Source organism: Cryptotermes secundus, unplaced genomic scaffold (assembly GCF_002891405.2).
Source record: "Cryptotermes secundus unplaced genomic scaffold, Csec_1.0 scaffold337, whole genome shotgun sequence".
NCBI lineage: Eukaryota > Metazoa > Arthropoda > Insecta > Blattodea > Kalotermitidae > Cryptotermes > Cryptotermes secundus.
This window is the reverse complement of record NW_019733323.1, coordinates 576,184-582,183: the sequence shown is the minus strand read 5'-3', so window position 1 is coordinate 582,183 and position 6,000 is coordinate 576,184. Positions and strand designations below refer to the sequence as shown.

The window sequence follows — 6,000 nt, the reverse complement described above, 5'->3', positions numbered from 1 at the left end:
TGGGCGGATAGAAGTGACAAGAAGATGAGGAAGAAGACGTAAGAAGATGCTGGATGACCTTGGGGACAGAAGAGGATACTGTCATTTGAAGGAGAAAGCTCTAGATCGCATTAAGTGGAGGAATTGTTTTGGAAGAGACTGTGGACCTGTCGTCTTGACAGATTACTGATGATGATGATTATCTTATATAGACCGGCTCTGTGGCTCACCCAGCCTCCTGTCCGAAAGGTGCGGGGTAAAACGGCCACAGCGTGATACTAACCACTAACCTCCATCTAGTGTCGAGTTCAGAACAGTCATGCTATACTTCCACTCCCCATACGTCTTTATTGTCTGGTGCTTAATAAATTAAGAAGCGGTTAAAATTTGTCTCTACTTTCTACTTTAAGAATAGGGTGCGAGAATGTGTACTGGTTTCTGTAGGTTCAGAGTACATTCTAATTCCGGGCTTATGTGAAAAGCGCAATGAAATTTCGGCTTACATAAGAAACTGGAAACATTTTCTCCAGCTGCACGAATATAAATTTCTCGAGGAGTGGTCTGGTCTATGGAGTCACTGCTTCTTAGCAAAAAGAACAAGTGGCACTAAGTGGACTTCTAGTAATGACAGTCTTGTGCCCTCTGGGGGGCTCACCCCGCAACAAGAGTAACACGTCCCGACGAAGAAGGTGGATTTAGGACGTTGTTTCGCAAATGTCAGTAGTTGTGTCTGTCTTAGTAATCACTCACAAGTGTTCTGTTGTGAGATGTCATAGTTTCATTGTCGTGGTATTATACTCAGAGCGGTCTGTCGTATCCTTGGTGATTAATAACGGACTGTCACTCGAGAGTGCACATTGTCGTTATTATAATGGCCGCGAGAAGGGGGGGGGGACGGCAGGAAAGAAGAAAGAGAGAGAGATGGTTGAAAGGTAAGTGGCGCTGTTGTCGACGGCACACAATGGAACTAATGAGGAGGCATGCTGCAGTTTGAAAATGAAGGGGCCACTTGTACGAATTACAAGGGTTGAAAACTAGTGTTCTAGAAGGCTTTGGAATGACGACGCCAATGCCGCCCCCGGATAATTTTTCTTTAAGTTTTTAAATGTTCCAAAGGGCCTAAGTGGAGGGGGAAATAAACATCGAGCTCATTAAATAAGGAAAAGATAAAAACCGAGACTTAAAAAAAGAGGGGAAGTTCGGAAACTGTCAACAGTGTTCGTAAACTGAGATAACTGGCGATAAATACCGGCCTTTGAAAGTGTTGTCTTCTGGTCTTGGCCATTTGATATCCACGTAAGTTTGTAATGAATCTGGGGTTGTGGGTCTTGAGATAAGAAATGATAATGATTCTGTACATTAAACTAATATTCATTAATAAGTTAATACAACTAATTGCAAATAAGTAATAAAATTGAGAAGCTGATCCTCTCTAAGCTGGTGAAGAAATGCCGCGTCTTTTCATGAAACACAGAAATACAGTATCATGGCCGGAAGGGCAGTACACTAGAACCTAATATATGGCCGATAAATCCAGTTCATAATCAAGCAATACTTTCTTAACACTCGTCTTAGGAGACCTAATACATTCCAAACTACGCCAAATATTCAAACTGTCCTAGGTCTCTTCATGTCCTTACTATAATTTGGCGTACATTTCTCATTTTCCTCATGTATGCTACATGCCGTACCGATCTAATCTTCTTGGATTAAATCACCCTAAGTGTATATGGTGAAGAGACGAAATTATGAAGTTTCTCAATTTGCAATTATATCCAGCCGTCTGTTACTTCCCCTTTCCTAATTGCAGTTACTCTCCTCACACTCCTCTTCTAAAGCAATGGCAAAATATAAAACTTGCTGAAAATAAATAAAATGTAATAAATACTGTGATCATTATCTATCGGTGCTACTGAGAGTGACCCTGTACAGTATACGTGTACAAGAGCATAGTTCCATCCACGATATATCAGTTTAATGAAGAATTTTTCATTCCCTTTCCTGTGTGCGTTAGTAAGGGAACTGCATAGCAAATTGAAAATTAATATATTGAAATTTAATTAAATATTTAGTGTGTTCAAGTCTTGATCTAATTCCTTGTTCTGTATAAGGACTAAATAAATTTGCAGTTTCACTCATTTCCAGAAGATGGCATGAAAAGTGGGCCCTGAGTTGTGCCCCAAGGCCATACAGTTCTGACTGTGTGTGTGATAATCAATAGTTGTCTCCTGAGGATATGACATGCTCCCAGAAAGGACTATCTTGTGGCTGGTGTTTTCTTTCTGATGACTGTACGATAATACTGTGTTCAAAAAGGCCAATAAATCTTCATCCGCCGCCTGCCATTCAGGATTCGCTGTTCGAACCTTAACAGCAGAACTCGTAACTCGACTAGCTGACGAGGAATTTGTAATCGAAAGCAAAATCATGGAATACATGTAATGTGTATTTATCAGACATAGGAAATGAACGTCGATTCCGAACGCCTGTGAAGTGCTGTTATGTGCTGTGCTTTACAGGCCTGTAGGAGAAGTTGCCGCATAAGGCAGGCGATTCCCGTTTCCTGAGAGAGCAGATGTCGGTTCAGTTCTGCCTTCGCATAAATAATAGTAAAAGTAAAGGTAAAAAGTTAAATTCAGATTACTTCAAAAGCGATTTTGGAATTACTGAAAAATATGCTATTTGTATACAGCATCAACTTCCCTTATTTGCATAGTTCGCTTTTACTCTTTTTTAAACAATGATACAAATTTTGCACGTTTAACACGGCTGCTTCATTCATACTAAGTACCACAGAATAAGAAAGAACCGTGATTCTAATTTTGTGGTTACAGGGTGTGAAAATTATGGAACATTATGAAAGAATGACAGTTCAATGTGCCTATAATTGCTTGAGCCAGAGGAACGTTTATGAACGGACGGAATATTTCTCAGAACAGATGATTGTTACCTGTAATACGTACGCTTCTTGGTCGACCATAGGTGCAGCATATTGCGACCTAAAAGTTGGAATATCTTGAGTCAGAGCAGGCGTCCATTGCTAGGCAACGGCTTGTTAAAACACTTTCCCGCTGTAACGAATGCGCACTGGCTACCGGCGGATAGAACACGTGAAACGGAACCCTTGAAGGTGTCTTCTAGGCCGTCCGACTCTCGGTTATAACAGAACAAGAGAGGTTTAAAACTGAGTCACACAGGTCAGAGGAGATTTGAGAAGAGGTCAGAACAGAGGCGAACGGAGCAGAGCTGAGAGCAGAAGAAATTAGCTCAGCTAAGAACCAGAAGACGACAGACTAGCCAGGTGGAATCGCATGAAAGACGTTATTTCTGAGTGATTGTAATTGCAATTTTAAATAACTTATCCAATAAACAGCTTTGCCTAATCCGGAATCCATTAATTTCTTGTCACGTTACCAGGATACGTGACAACTTGCTGAGCTCAGGAGCTGGTTGAGCAGAATATCTGAAGTAACTGAAGAGTCATTATTCAGTGTACTGCATCAGATGTACGCATTAGTCATGGAAAAATATGCAAAAGTAGGTTAGAACTGATCACTAATATTTTATATTGATTGACACAAATTTCTGGAAGTATGGGAAACTCTAATCTCGAAATACCTGTAGATCGATTCTGTAGGAAAATAATATTTCTAATTATTATATGATTTCTTTGTCACAACTTATAATAGAACTGAGCGGCCTCCGTAGTGTAGGGGTAACGTTCCCACATCACGACTCAAGGTACGCGGGTTCAAACCCGGCGGAGATCGTGGAATTTTTAAGGTCGGAAAAATTCAGGGAAACAAGTCCTCCGGGAGGGACTTCAAGCCGTGTGTCCCGTGTCGTAGATTTACGGCACGTAAAAGATCCTCATGTCTCTAGGAGACCTCTGAGCAAAATTAGACAAAGTTTCCCGCCCAAATAGTTTCCAATTCCTCCGTTAGATGGGGAAGTATCGGGGACCACTGCGAGCAAGTTCGGCCGACCTCGCTGGCAGAACGGGGCTGATAGCGAGCAGCAGTACTGGAAGGGCATGGCGACTGTAGAAATTAAAGGGGGACGCACAATAGATCAACTGGTCGTAGTCCAATAATAATAATAATAATAATAATAATAATAATAATAATAATATAACATAACTGACATTGCTCTTCGGGATATCTTCGCTACGAACTTGAGCTTTTAAAGAAGAACTCATAAGCCATTCAGAAATCAACGTGGTGAGAACCAAAGTTTCTTTATGCGCAGACTGTTAGTTAGCATCACGCTCCGGCCAGCAGTGTTCAAATGATAAATATATGTGATGGTGGACTGCATTATGTCTGCAAGTCTACAAGCGAATTTTATTTAATATTATAATTGTGTATGCCGCCTCCTTCGTTTATGGGAAATTTACTTATTTGTCACCTGGAGGCCTAAGTAAGGCGGCGCCTCGTTAATGCAAAATTCACGTCCCACTGTCACGTAAAGACAGTATGGTAAAGGATGTAGTTACGGTGTCCCTTACACTAATTTCTAGGCTACCTAATATCGACACAGAAACATATTCTCCGATGGCTCCCAACTGTCTCTGAGAGTGCATGAAGAAAAAAGGGAAAAGGCAGTGTTCTGTAGACAGTATTCGACTTGCTGTTAACAAAGCGACAATGCAAGTATGTTCATAAACTACCATCAGTTAATCCCTAAGCCTGTAAAGTATATATATCACAGCATTTAGTAAATGAAGGATCTTTATTGACATGTTTGCACCTGAGGGTCGCCATTAACTAGAGCCTGAGCCACTTACATCTCTCTCCGATATCTGAGATAATTCTTACTTGTTAACTTATTTTCTTTCCTGTCATCGTCAAGATTATTCCAAACCGAAATTCTGCTTAAATTTAATTTTCCTTTCTCTCATTCTTGCCTCATGCATCACATCGCCCTACCACCGCAAAAAAATTCCCTACCATAACAATAAATATAACTTGTGTAAATCATGATAGACTTCAATATACTATCACGCACAGTGCCAATCACAGTAGCCGTCTTCGAGAGTTCAGATGGTGGGATCGTGGGTTCGAATCCCACTCAAGGCATGGATATCTGTATTGTGTTGCCCTGTGCATAGGTAGCGGCGTTGCGAATGGCTGATCCCCTGTCCAAGGAGTCCTATCGAGTTGCAATCTGTATTCCCAACAGAACGGACAAAATACATTGTAAGATGAGGCACCGGAAAAACAATTAATGTCAAATAATACTACATTTATACCGCGGGCCTCCAAGAGGTTTACTTTACGCATGCAAGTCCTGAATATAGCGCTATATGTCCGCTGGAATATAACAACAAGATCGCACGAACTAACTTCATGATATTCAGTATCACACGAAGAATTTTTAACCATATTTTACTCCATAACTTTCGTTTATAATAAATTTATAATTCACTGGATTTTTATACCATGTATTCTATAATGTAATAGTTATCAAGTATCCGGCTCTAATATCATAATGAAATTGCAGTTCAGTAGTGTATGAATATAGGCATCACGTGTTTTGCCTGATGATGGCTTCAAAAGCCGAAACAGGTAGCTAAGGTAATTTTAATTTTGACCTTTATGTTGTTGTGTTACGACGGACTCCAATAAAGAATTGTATAGTCCCACCGACTGTGTATAGGCTCAAGAAACTGAAAAGCGACCAAGGCCCAACAAAGGGCTGTAGAGACATCATCACGCAGAGTACACGTTGTCGTCATAATCGTTATGAGCAACAATAAGACGAGGCACAGGAGTTTCTCAGTCTGCAGCAGCTGACAAATAACGGACACGCGCATTTTATTGCCTCTAATACAAAGTTATCAAAGGTTTGGAGGACTTCGTTAATCTGCTCAAGAAATCTCGACAGCTTCAATTGAAGGGTAAATGTCAAAGCACAGATTTTTTAAATGAAAGAATTAGAAAACCAATTATGAATCCTACGTGTCAGCGTAAATGAGGGATGAAAGGCTACCCATTCACTGCCAGATTTCATTTCCAGACA

At 40.5% G+C, this 6,000-nt stretch overlaps 1 protein-coding gene across 10 annotated transcripts in view; it reads right to left on the bottom strand.

Annotated features, from left to right (window-relative positions):
* Nucleotides 1-6,000, bottom strand: part of LOC111867958 (CUGBP Elav-like family member 4) — a 239,562-nt gene that overhangs the window by 118,319 nt on the left and 115,243 nt on the right. The gene's annotated exons all lie outside the window — the stretch shown is intronic.